The sequence below is a fragment of the Rana temporaria genome, chromosome 6, assembly GCF_905171775.1.
Source record: "Rana temporaria chromosome 6, aRanTem1.1, whole genome shotgun sequence".
In the NCBI taxonomy this organism is placed as follows: Eukaryota; Metazoa; Chordata; class Amphibia; order Anura; family Ranidae; genus Rana; species Rana temporaria.
The window spans coordinates 127,241,407-127,259,432 of record NC_053494.1 but is presented as its reverse complement, the minus strand read 5'-3'; positions in this window follow the sequence as shown (position 1 = coordinate 127,259,432).

The window sequence follows — 18,026 nt, the reverse complement described above, 5'->3', positions numbered from 1 at the left end:
AAAGGGGGCAGTACAAGATAATAACTCTGCAGGGTGCCCAAACTTTTGCAGAGGCCATTTTTTTGTTTTGAAAATGTAAATGATGGAAATAATATCTAACTTTTTTTGACATATTATAAGAATGTCTAATCTGTAATTTGATGCCTTTTGGAGATTTTTCCATCTTTCCTTGGCTTTGTTATGCACATTAATACAAACTTTTACCTGGGGTGCCCAAACTTTCGATCCCCACTGTATATACACATACACATATACATACATACATACATACACACACACAGTCTACTCCTACATATATATATCCACTGCATCCAGTCTCACCAAGCCTATATCTGACTGCAGGCCATTCCTGGTGTATGTTTTCAAATATACCTTCAGGCAGGCAGATGATTCAGTGAGCTGCAGTGCAATATTTATGCAGTCTCCTCCTACATATATTTATCCACTGCATTCCAGTCTCGCCAAGCCTATATCTGACTGCAGGCCATTCCTAGTGTACGTTTTCAAATATACCTTCAGGAGGTTGGCAGGTGCTTCAGTGATCTGCAGTGCATTAAATATATATACAGTCTCATATATATATATATATATATATATATATATATATATATATATATATATATTCACTCTGCATCCAGTCTCAACAAGCCTATATCTGACTGCAGGCCATTCTTTTTCTGGTAGACTTCAGGCGGTGTTTTGCTAATCAAATTGTACAGTATGTCTGGAATGCCACCAAGGAGAGGCAGACCCTCACAGGCCACTAAAAGTGGGCAAGCAAGCTCTGTGTCTACAGCCAACAGCGCAGGTTGTGGACACGGTGCATACTCAGCACGTGGCCATGGGGCACGCTTGTCCTTTTTTGCTGCAGCTGGCCATGTTATTGAGTCACAACATGCAGAAGAGTTGGTGGAGTGGATAACAAAGCCGTTGTCATCCTTCTCATCCTCTGTCACCCAGGCTCAGAGTACTTTGCCTGGCAATGCAGCTGCCAAAGCGGCCTATTCCATCAGCTCAATGTCATTAGTCACTCCTTCCCTAGCCCAACCATCATGCCCTGAGGGGTCCCCCCAACTGTTCGACCACAGTGTCGGGTACATGCTGCAGGAGGATGTGCAGCGTTTTGAAGGCTTCGTGATGGTACCCAGGTTTAGGATGAAGGCAGTAACGTGAGCCCAGAGAGAGGGGGTGCCCAAGAAGGACAAGAAACTGGCAGTCATGTTTTCCCAGCTGCAACACACTGCCAAGTTTGCTTCAGTAACAAGGATGGAGGGCATGATTAGGTCACTGTCTCTACATGGGTGACTGATAGAAGAGAGGAGGAGGAGGCACATCTCCAACAAGGCAGGATGCCCTCTAGGGGCTAGCTTAAGGGCAGCCACCCAACTGCATCACACCACAGAACTACACATGTGCAGGTTGCTGCTGACTCCCCGCGTATTTTGAAAAGTTCTTTGATGTGGGCCTTTTTTGAAACGTGTGCATCAGATCGCACCATTGCTGTTTGCAACATATGTCTGAAGCATGTCAAGCATGGCCTTAGGCTGGCGTATCTACTGATACGCCAGCCTAAGTCTCTCTGAATCTCGCTAAATGACTAAAACCTGCATGAGAAACGTAAAGTTGCATGAGAAATTTAAACACCCGAGAACCTGAATAGCATGAGAAATGTAAAATTGCATGAGAAAACGAAAAAACATGAGAACATAAATTGCATGAGAAACGTAAAAACTTAAAAAGTATCTCTATACAGTTGAAGATTAATATTTATCAATTGTTTCCAATATATAAGCGTAGGAGTATGAGGTTTCTTCCAATATAATGCAATAGATTTTCTTGCATAAAATAATGTTGTATTAATAAATATTTGTTCTGTCACTATAGGGGTAATATCCTCTACTAAGCCCAGCAGACAGACTGACACTGAAACCGGTAAAGTAGCAGAGGTGATAGAGTTTAATAGATCCACTACCTCCATCCAAAATGTAACTATATATGGGCAGGACCAGAAGATGTGTGTTCTGCACCTCCAGCACTTAGAGGAACAAGCAGGATTTATCTTTTGGAGTCTATGTGGCGTAATATATGCTCTGTGTACCAGTTTAAATTCTTTGTTAAATGGGTCTTCCAGATTCCGATAAGCCCCCCACCCGCAGACCCCCACAACCACCGGGCAAGGGTTGTGGGGATGAGGTCCTTGTCCCCATTAACATGGGGACATGGTGCTTTGAGAGGTCACAGACTCCCAAAGCATCCTCGCCATGTTGAGAGCATGTGGCCTGGTAGGCCGTGTACACACCAGCAAACATGTACGATGAAACCGGTCCGCCGGACCGTTTTCACCGTACATGTCTGCCCGGGGCTTTCTGTACGATGGCTGTACTAACCATCGTACAGAAAGCTGCACGTAAACAATACGCGGGGCGTGTCCGCGGTGTCGCCGCGTCGATGACGCGGTGTCGCCGCGACAATGACGCGGCGACGTGGGTGGGCCTGCCAGTTAAATGCTTCCACGCATGCGTCGAAGTCATTCGACGCATGCGAGGGATGGCGGGCGCTCGGACATGTACGGTAGGTCTGTACAGACGACCGAAAATGTCCGAGCGGGCAGGATTCCAGCGGACTGTTTTATAACAAGTCCAGGAATATTTGTCCGCTGGGAAAAGGCCCGGCGGGCAAATGTTTGCTGGAATCCTGCACGCTCTGGCCTACACACGACCGAACATGTCTGCTGAAACTGGCCCGCAGACCAGTTTCAGCAGACATGTTTGGTCGTCTGTACGGGGCCGTACGGTTCAGGAGGGGGGCGCTCTCTCGTCCCGCCTCTTTTCCCTCGGCCTGCCAGGTTGCGTGCTCGGAAAAATGGTCTGGTATGGATTTTTTGGGGTAACTCCACGCCACTTCCATACCAGGCACTTACGCACCTTCCTGCCCAAGCCAATTTTCAGCTTTCAGTGCTGTCGCACTTTGAATGACAATTGCGCGGTCATGCTACACTGTACCTAAACAATTTTTTATAATTGTGTTCCAACAAATCGAGCTTTCTTAAAGTGATATTTGATCACCTCTGTGGTTTTTATTTTTTGCGCAACAACTAAAAAAATACCGAAAATTTTGAAAAAAATTAAGTTTTTATTTTTTTCTGTAAATTTTTTGTAAATAAGTAAGTTTTCCTCTTCAATTATGGGCACTGATATGACGGTACTGATGTGCACCGATGAGGTGGCACTGATGAGCATCGATGAGGTGGCACTGATGGGCACCGATGAGGCGGCACTGATGGGCACCGACAGGCGGCACTGATGGGCACTGATAGGTGGCGCTGGTATGCGGTACTGATGGGCACTCATAGGCGGCACTGATGGGCACTCATAGGCGGCACTGATGGGCACTCATAGGCATCACTGGGCACTCATAGGCGGCACTGATGGGCACTCATGGGCAGCACTTATGGGTGGCACTGATGGGTACTTATGGGTGGCACAGATGGGCACTGATAGGTGGGCACTGGGCATGTATGGGCACTGAAAGGTGGCACTCATGGACACTGAGGGGTGGCACTGATGGACACTGAGGGGTGGCACTGATGGCATTGCTGGGAATCACTTATTTTCTTACTAATTTTTGACAGTGCCCATGTTGCCAGTCAGTGCCCATTTGTGCTTTTTTTTTTACATGTGGATGGCCATGGGGATGTACCTGGCCATCCACATGTTGCCCCCTTCCCTGGTGGTCCTGGCGACTTCCCTGGTGGTCCAGTGTGGGCATCCGAGGGTGGGCTACGCTGATAAACAATCAGAGCGAACCCCCCCTTGTCAGGGGAGCCGCCGATCGGCTCTCCTCTACTCGCGTCTGTCAGACACGAGTGAGGAAGAGCCGATCAACGGCTCTTCCTGTTTATATCATGACCAGCCGTGATTGGACAGAGGCTCTTTACCGAGATCAGAGATGCGGGGTGTCAGACTGACACCCCGCATCACCGGTCGCCACGCTGCGCGCCCCCATGGGCGCGCGCCGGCATGTTATCCTACTGGACGTCCAGTCAGGATTAATAGACGTCCAGTCAGGATTGCACAACCACTTCCCGGACGTCAATTTACTATTGACCGGGCGGGAAGTGGTTAAATTTGGGGTCTAGTATGGATATTTGGGGGGAACCCCACGTAATTTTTTTTTACATTTGGGGTGGAGTGCCCCTTAATATCAATACCAGACCTGAAGGGCCTGGTAATTGAATTTGGGGGGACCCCTATGCATTTTTTTTATCAATGACTTTCAAAGTCTTTTCTCTGTAGTGCCGGGAGCCGACAATTCATTATAGCCGCGAGTGGTTTTAAATGACTCTTTTTCCTTCAGAAATTACACTTTGCGCAGGGACAGTTCTAAGCACAGGAAACAAGCGCTGCTTTACAGACATACTATGCACAAACCCTAGGTACGAAATTTAAAGGAATATTTCACTTTTATTTTTTCCCTTTAAGCACTATTAAAATCACTGTTCCCGAAAAAACGTCTGTATTTAAAACTTCTTTTTGCATTGGTACATGTCCCCTGGGGCAGGACCCGGGTCCCCAAACACTTTTTATGACAATAACTTGCACATAAGCCTTTAAAATTAGCACTTTAGATTTCTCCCACCCTTTTACAGGGTGTTCCGTGGCTTTTCGAATTTGCCGCTAACACCCCAAATTGTTCGTTGTTCGGCGAACGGGCGAACAGGCAACTCGAAGCTCATCCCTAATCTACAAGGTATTACTATTATATATTGTATTTACCAGCGTATAAGAGGACTGGGCGTATAAGACGACCCCCTATTTTTCCAGTGAAAACTTAGGTTTTGGGCTATACTATACTACTATAAGACGACCCCCTTCCGAGGCAACACCATTTAAAAAAAACCTCAGAAACATAAAAAAATAAAAACATCAGACTTAACATCAGATTTGATTTAAACACTGTAATTTATTACTTATTACATTATTACTTACTGGTAAACTTTTGATGGGGCTTTTAAATAAATGACCTTTGTTATTACTGTATAAAGATGTTTTTTGTTACTGTTCCAAGAAACCCACTCCAGGTCTTTATCACCTTCTTAAATCTGCTTTAAACGGTTGCAGTCTTATCACAAGTACATTACTGGTACAGTACAGTAGTGCCAGGCAATAGTAACACTCCAGAATACAATGTGCACCGCTGAGCCAATCACGGCAGGCAATGCATTTTATTAATCTGTTGATAAATGCAAAGCCTGCTCAGATTGGCAGAGGCTGTGACATCATCAGCCCGCGCCGCTCCAATCCAAGCAGGCTTAACAAGCTCTGTTTTCAGCAGAGTGCATCGCCCGCCGGGATTGGCTGAGCGGCGCATACTGTATAAAACAGTATTACCGAGCACCCGGCGGGCTTCAGATCCATCTGGCAGTGGCATCTGCACCCGGAATCCATCTGCACCCGGCGTATAAGACGACCCCCGCTCTCTGGCAGTGTAATTAAGGCATAAAAGGTTGTCTTATACGCCGGAAAATACGGTATACACTGAGCAAAATTATAAATGCAACACTTTTGTGTTTGCCCCATAGGTGTGCGCAGCCTATGGCATTAAGGTGTGCACACCAAAGCTCAAACACACATGCGTGTGTAATATACCGTATATGGCAGTGGGCAAGTCAGTAGGGCTTTGTCAGCAGGGCAGAGATTGGTGTCAGTGTCTTTATTTGTATTATTATTATTATTATTATTATTATTATTATTATTATTTATTATTATAATTTTTTTACTATTTTTTTTAATTTATATATATATATATATATATATATATATATATATATATTAGGAGCCCTGTTGGGGGGCTTTGGTGAAATATCAGTGGTCTAAAAAGACCCCTGATGTCTAACTTTTGAGACAGAGAAAGGGACTCCCCAGTCCCTTTCTCTACAGCCAGGCAGCAGGGGGAATCTGCACAGTACAGGGTGATTAGGGTGTGCCCAGGCACACCTTACACCCTATGTGCGCACGCCTATGGACTTTGCCCCTATTTATTATGAGCTCAACCCAAAGATCTATGACTTTTTCTATGTACACAAAAGGCCTATTTTCTGTCTAAATCTGTGTTAGTGAGCACTTCTCCTTTGCCAAGATAATCAATCCACCTCACAGGTGTGGCATATCAAGATGCTGATTAGACAGCAGGATTATTGCACAGGTGTGCCTTAGGCGGGCCACAATAAACACCTGAAACACCTCTGAAATGCTTATTGTAGAGAAACTAAAATTCAATTCAAGGGCAACAGCACTGGTGGACATTCCTTCAGTCAGCATGACAATTGCATGTTCCCTCAAAACTTGCAACATCTGTGGCATTGTGCTGTGTGATAAAACTGCACATTTTACTGTAGAGTGGCCTTTTATTGGGGCAAGCCTAAGGCACACCTGTGCAATAATCATGCTGTCTAATCAGCATCTTGATATGTGACAACTGTAAGGTGAATGGATTATCTTGGCAAAGAAGAAGTGCTCACTAACACAGATTTAGACAGATTTGTGAACAATATTTTAGAGAAATTGGCCTTTTGTGTACATAGAAAAAGTAATAGATGGACTGGCAGAGAGGCTGTATTGATGGGCACAGTGAGGCTGCATTGATGGGCACTGGTGAGGCTGCATTGATCTCCTGTAACATGCCCGCAGCCTCCGACATCTCCTGTACCATGCCCGCAGCCTCCGACATCTCCTATAACGGCCGATGAAAAGATGTTATATGAGTGTAATTATGGCGCAATAATTGTAGAAATAACAAAAGACCTGAATAGATGGAAGGGAAACACACTAACATGGTTTGGGATTTTGAGTTTAGCTCATGATAAATGGGGCAAACACGAAAGTGTTGCGTTAAGACCCCTTTCACATATAGGCGCTTTGCAGGGACTATAACGCTAAAAATAGTGCCTGCAAAGTGCCCCGAAAGAGCTGCTACTGTCTCTCCAATGTGAAAGCCCCAAGTGGCTATACTGCCAGCAAAGCGCAGATGCAGTGGTGTTTTGTGGGCGGTTTTAACCCTTTTTTTGGCTGCTAGCAGGGGTTAAAAGCCGACGCCCCAGTGTGAAAGGGGCCTTATAATTTTGCTTGGTGTACTTCAAATCTGTTGGTTACGAGGGGTAAATATTTTTTATAAATATTTTTCTTTTTACCGTGGTAAAGAGAAGTGATGGAACTACCTCAGAACACCAGAGATCATTGGCAGGTGGTAGATGCTGCTGATCCCCCTATAGTTATTTAGGGCTACTCGCCCATCGAACTGCAGCTCAACATACTATTTCATATGTCTTGGTGTCAAAAGCTTGACACCTTATTCCAGCACCTGGTGCCTGTAACAGACTGTGTTACATCAACAAGATAAGGTGTGCTGTCCTGTAAAACAATGTACGAAAGAGAAACTGTGTTGTATTTGGGCAGTGCATACTATTGACCAAGAAAGTGCACATTGTTAGTGATTCCCATTGTTTGAGTGGGATTCTTATCATGTACTTGATCTGACATATTTGACCCCAGGCATTAAACGTTTTGGATTTTAGAAACACATACCTCTTAGAAATAAATGTAGAAAGGAAGTACAAAGGTTTATGCCCCAGTAGGAAAGGTTAACACATTTGCTAAACAAAAGATCAGCAGCAAAAACTGTGGGGACTTCACAAGACCAAGGAAGGCTCTGTCAGAGGGGATAACACTAGAAGCCAAACTACAAGAGATAAACACCAATAACCAAATTTCCTTCAACCAGTTTAAATGCTTGGAATACTGTTTGTTATGGAAATTTTGCACCAGATATAACGAAAGCTAAGTGACTTTTAGTGCACCCTTACTGCATGCATACTATTGCCAATGTTTATTTGCTAGGAAAAAATAGTTTGTGTGTGCATGTGTATGTATGTTTGTAGTGATCTGTTTGTCTGTATGTCGTATTCCTGTGTATGTAGTTTGTATATGCATCATTCTTCTTTAGTAAAAGCACACTTATACTTCTACAGGATCAGTTTCCTTTACTGCAGGAATATGACAAACACAACAATTGGGATTTGCATATGTTTCCAATTTAAACAATTGAAGCTCTTGTTTGAGATTTTCACCACTCTATTGGGTCTCTCAATCCGAAATGTGGACCCAAAACAAAAAACAGATCACATCAACTTGTCCACACCAGACATGTGAGAAATCTATTATTTTTTAAACATTTCAAGTTTATTAGAACAAATGAAAAGCAAAACAGAGCAAATCAAATGCAGATGCAACTGCTCACAGGATGAAAAAATGACATGCGTAAAAATATTACGGTGCACAAAAAAGAGAAATTAGTATCTACACAACAATGTAAATATATCATCAACCGTAAACTGCTAGTAATCCACTCGAGCCGAAGTTATTCTTCAGCCATACTAGCAATGTAAGCAAACACATAGATCAAACATTTCTATGCCTACCTTTTACGGATATAAGTATTATGAGATAGCAGCATAATAGTTCCAGCAAGCAGCTACCGCAACATCTATTGTTTAGAGCCAGGGTAAGAAAGAAATAGAGAAAGAGAAGTATAGAAAACAAAGAGAGACGGTGACAGTCGTTGTACTGAGGACACAACTTGACTCATCTAGTCAGAAAGATCCGGGACACTGAGGAAAGCTTGGGTTTTCCCAAAAAACATGGTCTCAGACGGTCGATTGCGACATGTTATCAGAGTAGGCAGTGGAATACCTGAAAATCAGCCAGGGTTGCCAGATTTTGTGAAATTTTTCCACCCTATCGTTAGATTGAGTTAGAGTTTCCTCCATGGTATAGGTATAAGAGACCCTTTTCAGCCATTCAGCAATGGACGGAACCCTTTGTGATTTCCAGTATAGGGGGATTAGAGATTTTGCCGCATTCAGTGATGTCTAGTCAACGAGTTCTTGTATCGCCTCAGCAAGACATTCGTGATATGAAGTAAGCATGAGGCTGAATTCAAAATGAATCTGGTTTCCGTTATTTGCTTAATTAGAAAATAACTTTCTCCCAAAAGTGTGCTATTTGCGGACATTGCCACCAAATGTGGAGCAATGTGCCCCTCTCTTTTCCACATCTCCAACACACATCTGGAATTTTAGGGTTCCATCCATGCATCTTGGCGGGCGTGTTATACCAATGGGACATGATTTTGTAAGCAGTTTCTTGCATTTTAGTACTAATAGAACACTTATGAGTCAAGATACAAGCATACCTCTGTTAAGACCTGCAGTGGTTATGGTACTGTGGCCTTCTTTCCATCCCTCAATTGCCGAGCATAAGTGATTATCGCTACCATAGGAGGTAGAGGGATAGTGGAGATGAATGCAGTTTCCAGGTTGATTCTTCCAATGGCTAGAATATTCCCCCAAACATGAGCCAAGACTTCATGAAGGTTACCAGGCATAGAATAGCTTTATTGAGAGGCAGGTTCTTATATACACCAAAAGGAATACTTTAAGTAATCAGATGAACAAGGACAATCTCCTCCCACAACATCATACAATGGTTTTACTAACGAGCCCCCCTTCAATAGACCTCTTAGGAGACAGACGTCCTGTCTCCGATATAATCTACATGAGTTAATTACTGGTCATTTACCCAGACGAGGTGATTCAGAGGTAAGCTCTTCTCACCTGCTAAACAATAAAAATTCACACAATGAACGCTTCTTGAGAGACAGACCAAAGTTCATTTACATGACACTGCAGACGATATTATCACAGCAAGCTCTGCCTGGGAGATATTGAGATCAGTTAAAGAATAAACCAATTATCTCCAGGCAGAGAGCACCCCAAGTTTCCCAAAAGTTGAAACACCCCTTTCCACACAAGGTATCCCTACAATTACATATCCCCTGATAGCCCCGATCTGGGGGACCAACATATCCAATTTTCACCCAGATCGGTCCAGGGGTTCTTAAAAAAACAAACAGAACCTATGAGAAAATACAGAATAAAGTCTATTTTCTTCACAACCTCCTTTGACGATCTCACTCTGAGCTCGTCAGCAGCACCAGGCCCCAGGTTTTGCAGCCACGCATAAGCTTGGGAAGTTGTTTTCGTGCAACGAACACCCTCTAGACAGATTGACTCCAGGACTGTGGGGGGCCTATGAAATTAGCTTTTTCCTGCCTGCCTACCCAAGTAACTATGAAGCTGTAAATAGGCCCAAAAAGGTAAGTAGTGTGGCATATTCGAATCCCTTTTAGGTATTGCCCACTCTTTCACTGCCCCCTTGTTGAAACAGTCCCCCGCCAAGAGAGGCTTCAAACCGTCTAAGGATCTGAAATGAGGATTATTCAGGCACGGTTCAAAGTCTGGGTTGTCCTTCATGGGCGTTAGGGGGCTGCTTTGAGAGGAAATATCTAAAGTCTTAATCAGCTTGTGGAAGTTTCTTAACGTGGACCCTGTGACAGGGTGGTTTTTAACACTAGTCGGGTAACTTCCCCACGGAATCCATTGAGAGAATTTAAGTGGGAGTGGGCTTAAATCTGCTTCTAAGGTCACCCAGTCTTTTGTTGAACCATGACAGGGAAATCTATTGTTACTTTCTGTTTCTGTTTATGTGTCAAAGAGTCACATGACAAAGTTGCAAAGGGAGTCTAATGTAGACTTCCTAAATGTGCTCTATGGAGCCCGGGGTAGAGGTCTGAAAAAGTTGTGGAGGAATGACAGTATTAATTAAGAAGAAAGGGGGATAATATATGACTGAAAGTGATAAAGGGGGAAAGGGGTCTCATCTGGGGTCTAGAGGAGGAAAAGGGGGCTGATCTGAGGTCTGAATGGGTTTAAAAGGAAAAAAGGCTAATGTGAGTTCTGAAGAAGTTTGGAAGAAGGCAGGGTTGATTTGAGGTCTGAAGGGGTTATAAAGGAAGGGGGAGACTGGTCTGAGGTCTGAAGGGGTTAAGGAAGAAGAGGTTAGTTAGTGTACACACATACACACACCCTCCACCAATGGAGGGACATTTTTCCTTCCACTAACTTTGAGATGGGGATTTTTTTTATCCCAATGATGCAAGACCTTTTCTTTTTTCATGCTAACGTAAGGACATCTTTTTCAACAACTTACCCTGGGCTATTTTTGTTACAACCCCAACTATGGATGCCTTGCCATTTTTCCAACTGCTTATGACAGAGCAATTTTTTTTCTACCACTAATGCTGGGGCATTTATTTCCACTCACTGACAATAAGCACCAGGCATTTTTTCTTTTACCGATCAATGGTGGCAGGATTTGTATTTCACCCACAGACCACCAACAGCAGGCCATATTTTTTCTTTTTTTCTTCTACAGACCTACTGCTATTTTCCTCAACTTGCTAGGATTCTGCCCATTTTTTACCCACAAACCATTAACATGCAAGCATTTTTTTCTTTTCAAGGGTCAGCATTGTAAGGTGCACTGGTTTACATAATCCTAACCACTGAACAAGTACAATTTACAATGTTACATACTCCTAACCAAGCTATTTCATTTCTGAACAGTTTGTGGTTGCTAAGTAATCATAATGAAATACAATTCTTCTTTGAGGTAGGCTCAGTCAGAAATATATATACTTTATATAATGGAAGTATTTTGTCCTAAGCTTTATGCATGACTGTAAAACCCTTGTGGCCAGGGGCGGACTGACCATTCGGTCATTCGGTCATTGCCCGAGGGCCCGTGGTGGGGGGGGGCCCGGGCTGGCTCAGTCCGTCCCTGGAGGTGCCCGCAGCAGCTTCAGCTTCTAAACAATTAAAAAAACGGAGTCTGCACTCTGTATCCCCGAGATGCCTTGTATAAGAGGCTCGCTCGGGAGTTATGAGCTTCCCAGGATGGATGGCTCATCAGAGCCGTGAGCCGTGCGTTGTGGGGATGTACAGTGACAGGCGCTCCGGCCACCTCTCTCCCCTGTGGAATTCAGCTGAGGGGGGCGGGGCCATAAATCACTGCCTCGGAGGACTGCATGTGAAGGAGCTGCTGCTGCTGGACTGGAGAGGCAGAGCTGACTGAATTGCACAGACACAGGAACGAATGGCATTCACAATGACCTGCCTTGTGTTGTGTGCAGATTAGCAGGTCAGTGTGATAAATAATGAAAGCCCTGTGATTGCAGTTACCGTGACAGTGTCTAATCTGTGTAATAAGAGCCATGCCCATGCTGATTGTTTCTTTACCTTCTTGCCCTGTGCTGTGTCTGTGCTTATTTACCAGGTAGCAGGTCATGTCAGGGGCTATTCATCCAGCCATCCATCCCGTTGTCTTGTCAAGATGGTTCCCCTATCGGATAGGTTCCCACCTCGACTGCGCAGGCGCTGCACTTGCGCAGTCGGAGGCTACGAAAATCTCCAAGCCCGAAGAGCTGTTTGTTAGCTGTAAACAGAGCATATGCAATGAACACTGCGCTCGCTCCCGACCCAATGCTTGGTGCTGGTTACACACGCCCCCAGTTTGTTGATATTCTCAATATGACATCCACCCCTTTGACAAAAGCACTGGACATCGAGTGGAGGAGCCGTGTATAACCAGCCCCAAGCATCGGGTCGGGAGCGAGCGCATTGCGCATGCTCCATTTACAGCGGACAAACAGCTGTTCAGCCTCGGAGATTTCCGTAGACTCTGACTGAGCATGCACAGTTGAGGTCGGAAACTATCAGATAGAGGAACCATATCGTCAGGACACCGGCCAGCTCATACCTCCCGACCCCCTCATATACAACAGCCACATCAACCTAGCTAGTGGGATTTAATGGTTCAAGGCACTGCTTTCTCGGGGGTACAGACTCTTTTTTTTATTGTGTATGATAAGCTGCCACTGCTGCGGGCACCTCCAGTGGCAGACTGAGCGGGCCCTGCCACCACGGTGCCGACTGACTGGTCAATCCGCCCCTGCACACTGATATCTGGTACACTGAATGCCACTCAGTGTATAGATATCAGTGTTATATATAGGGAATAGCACTTAGACCTGGTTCACATTGAAGCAATTTACCATGCGATTTGACATGTCAAATCGCATGGCAATGGCACTAACCGAATCGGTGTGATGCCCCATTCGTGGCGCCGATTCCCAAAAGTAGTTTCTGTACAACTTTTGGCGACTTCTTGGTGCAATTTCCATAGACATCTGTGCAGCAACCCTCACAGATGTCTCTGAAATCACCCGCCAAATTCACACTGACATGCGGGTATGAAATCATGCGAGTTTAGCTGAACTGTCTCGCACAATTTCATTCCCACTGTCAGTGCGAACCTGGACTAAAGCTGATTCACACCTATGGCATTTTTTGTGCATTTTGCAGATTTGCACAACAATCCATTTAACATGGTTTCCTATGGAACACGTTCTGTAGTGCAAATCTGCAAAATGCAAAAAGCACTAAAAATGCCATAGGTGTGAATCCAGCCTAAGTGAGTGTTATTCCCTATATATATTCCTTACATTGGTGATCAGTGGGAAGAATGCCCCTTACATTGGTGATCAGTGGGAAGAATGTTCCTTACATTGGTGATCAGTGGGAAGAATGTCCCTTACATTGGTGATCAGTGAGAAGAATGTCCCTTACATTGGTGATCAGTGAGAAGAATGTCCCTTACATTGGTGATCAGTGAGAAGAATGTTCCTTACATTGGTGATCAGTGGGAAGAATGCTCCTTACATTGGTGATCAGTGGGAAGAATGTCCCTTACATTGGTGATCAGTGGGAAGAATGTTCCTGACATTGGTGATCGGTGAGAAGAATGTTCCTTACATTGGTGATCAGTGGGAAGAATGTTCCTTACATTGGTGATCAGTGAGAAGAATGTTCCTTACATTGGTGATCAGTGGGAAGAATGTTCCTTACATTGGTGATCAGTGGGAAGAATGTTCCTTACATTGGTGATCAGTGAGAAGAATGTTCCTTACATTGGTGATCAGTGAGAAGAATGTTCCTTACATTGGTGATCAGTGAGAAGAATGTTCCTTACATTGGTGATCAGTGGGAAGAATGTTCCTTACATTGGTGATCAGTGGGAAATATGATCCTTACATTGGTGATCAGTGAGAAGAATGTCCCTTACATTGGTGATCAGTGGGAAGAATGTCCCTTACATTGGTGATCAGTGGGAAGAATGTCCCTTACATTGGTGATCAGTGAGAAGAATGTCTCTTACATTGGTGATCAGTGGGAAGAATGTTCCTTACATTGGTGATCAGTGGGAAGAATGTTCCTTACATTGGTGATCAGTGAGAAGAATGTCCCTTACATTGGTGATCAGTGGGAAGAATGTCCCTTACATTGGTGATCAGTGGGAAGAATGTCCCTTACATTGGTGATCAGTGGGAAGAATGTCCCTTACATTGGTGATCAGTGAGAAGAATGTCCCTTACATTGGTGATCAGTGGGAAGAATGTCCCTTACATTGGTGGTCAGTGGTAAGAATGTTCCTTACATTGGTGATCAGTGAGAAGAATGTTCCTTACATTGGTGATCAGTGAGAAGAATGTTCCTTACATTGGTGATCAGTGGGAAGAATGTTCCTTACATTGGTGATCAGTGGGAAATATGATCCTTACATTGGTGATCAGTGGGAAGAATGTCCCTTACATTGGTGATCAGTGAGAAGAATGTTCCTTACATTGGTGATCAGTGAGAAGAATGCTCCTTACATTGGTGATCAGTGAGAAGAATGTCCCTTACATTGGTGATCAGTGGGAAGAATGTCCCTTACATTGGTGATCAGTGGGAAGAATGTCCCTTACATTGGTGATCAGTGGGAAATATGATCCTTACATTGGTGATCAGTGGGAAGAATGTCCCTTACATTGGTGATCAGTGAGAAGAATGTTCCTTACATTGGTGATCAGTGAGAAGAATGTCCCTTACATTGGTGATCAGTGGGAAGAATGTCCCTTACATTGGTGATCAGTGGGAAGAATGTCCCTTACATTGGTGATCAGTGAGAAGAATGTCCCTTACATTGGTGATCAGTGGGAAGAATGTCCCTTACATTGGTGATCAGTGAGAAGAATGTCTCTTACATTGGTGATCAGTGGGAAGAATGTTCCTTACATTGGTGATCAGTGGGAAGAATGTCCCTTACATTGGTGATCAGTGAGAAGAATGTCCCTTACATTGGTGATCAGTGAGAAGAATGTCCCTTACATTGGTGATCAGTGAGAAGAATGTCCCTTACATTGGTGATCAGTGAGAAGAATGTCCCTTACATTGGTGATCAGTGGGAAGAATGTCCCTTACATTGGTGATCAGTGGGAAGAATGTTCCTTACATTGGTGATCAGTGGGAAGAATGTTCCTTACATTGGTGATCAGTGAGAAGAATGCTCCTTACATTGGTGATCAGTGGGAAGAATGTCCCTTACATTGGTGATCAGTGAGAAGAATGTCCCTTACATTGGTGATCAGTGGGAAGAATGTCCCTTACATTGGTGATCAGTGAGAAGAATGTCCCTTACATTGGTGATCAGTGGGAAGAATGTCCCTTACATTGGTGATCAGTGAGAAGAATGTTCCTTACATTGGTAGTCAGTGGGAAGAATGTCCCTTACATTGGTGATCAGTGAGAAGAATGCTCCTTACATTGGTGATCAGTGGGAAGAATGTCCCTTACATTGGTGATCAGTGAGAAGAATGTTTTAATTCCTATAATAAACATTTATTTTGAACAGTGTGTAGAGAAATTCTTTGAACGCCTGCAATGTGGGCAGTGCAATATGTAGGTGGGACTTTGTGTGAATGTAGCTTTAACGTGGGCAGGGACACATGGGCGGAGACACAGGGGGCCCCATGATCTCCTTTTGCCCGGGGGCCCCATGAACTGTCAGTCCGCCCCTGCTTGTGGCGCAGTAATTGGAGCATATTATGGTACAGAGACAGCAGCAAATGTGTGTAGTATCTACATTGAGTAGGATCAAATTATATTTTATGAATACTCAAGTATGTGTGTGGATACCAACAGCAGACAGAAATCTGCAATACGGCAAAGTTTACTGTCTGCAAGACTAAGGCCCCATACACACCATAGAATCTATCCGCAGATAAATCCCATCGAATGGGTTTCAGCGGATAGATTCTATGGTGTGTACACTCCGGCGGATATTTATCCGCGGATATTTCCGAATTCCAGCAGATAGATATTTGTCGACATGCACAGAATATCTATCCGCTGGAATCGGATCCCACGGATGGATCCGCTCGTCTGTACAGACTCACCGGATCCATCCGTCCAAAGGGATTCCCCGCACGCGTCGTAATGATTTGACGCATGCGTGGAATTCCTTATATGACAGCGTCGCGCCCGTCGCCGCGTCATAATCGCGGCGACGGCGCGACACGTCATCGCCAGAGGATTTCCGCGCGGATTTCAATGCGATGGTGAGTACACTCCATCGCATAGAAATCTGCGGAAATCTTTGAGAGGATTTATCCGTGGAAACGGTCCGCTGGACCGTATCCGCGGATAAATTCTCTCGTGTGTATGGGGCCAAAGTGTCGGCAACTGTGGGATTGGTGGTGTCACCCTCCCTCACCCCACACATCTGTACTAACCTCAGTATCATCAACACATCCTCTTCAGTTCTTCATCACCTGCCATGGTAATTACAGTGTTGTACAATAGTATGTTTCTGGGCTGGTGGTTGGCAGTATGTGCAGGAGAGACATGTTGAACGTATGATGGTGAGGAGTATGTGCATATAAAGAATGCTTAGTTTAAGGTGGTGGGTGGTGTGTGCAGGAAGGGAGTGTGGAGGGTATAGTGGCAGGTGGTATGCACAAGAGAGGAGTGCAGAGGGTATGATGGTGAGTAGTATTATAACGAGAGGAGTTTGAAGGGTATGACAATATGCAGCATGTGCAGGGCAGCGGTGTTTAGACTATGACAGCAAACAACGTGTGCAAGTTAGGAAATAGGTATGATGGTAGGAACATGTGCAGAAGGCTAAGATGGTGGGAATTATTTGCAGTGGAGGACTGCAGAGAAAATAACAGTAAACAAAACATTTTAACAAGTAGTATGATGGTGGGCACTATGTACACAAATTAAAGACTAACTATGGAGCAGAACAGTGGGACTTTATATGAAGCATACAAGGTAAATGGGTACAAATATGTCTGGCTAATAACTAGTAATATGACAACTGCTATATAATAATAAATTGTAAACAAGGAATAATTTTATATAAAGATAAAATATTTATTCCATACAGTAATACATTCAATTATAATAGCATAATAAAATAGTAGTGCATAGTATTGCCAGAACCCTTTGTTCCATATGAATAACAAGAATGTATAACATATACATAACGTCAGCATAGTATAGTAAGGTTGAAAATTATTCCTAGATGGTAACAACGTGAGTAGCATCCAATTGCTCCACGCGTTTCGTTGAATAACTCCACTCATCAGGAGTGGATGCAATATGGGTATCTAAAGATGGAAATAGATAGTGTAAATTATAGATAAACACTATGGCCCGGATTCAGGTAACACTTACGCTACGTATCTGCAGATACGCCGCGTAAGTGTCAATGTGCGCCGTCGTATCTATGCGCCTGATTCTTAATGCAAGTTACGCCTGAAATGTGGCTTTGTCCGGCCGACATAAGTTCCCTACGCTGTCGTATCTTGGGCGCATATTTACGCTGGCCGCAAGGGGCGCTTCCATTGAATTACGCGTCGAATATGTAAATGACCGAGATACGCCGATTCACGAACGTACTTGCGCCCGTTGCAGTAATATACGCCATTTACGTAAGGCGTACGTCCGGCATAAAGTTATTCCACCTATAGGAGGCGCATCCCATGCAAAGGTATGGACGACGGAACAGCCGTCGTATTTTACGTAGTTTACGTAGTAGTACGTGAATAGGGCTGGGCGTAGGTTATGTTCACGTCATAGGCATTGAGCCGTCGTATTTTAGGGAGTATCTTCGACGTGATTCTGAGCATGCGCGCGCATGTGCCGTTCGTTCGGACCATCATTTGCATGGGGTCACGGTTCATTT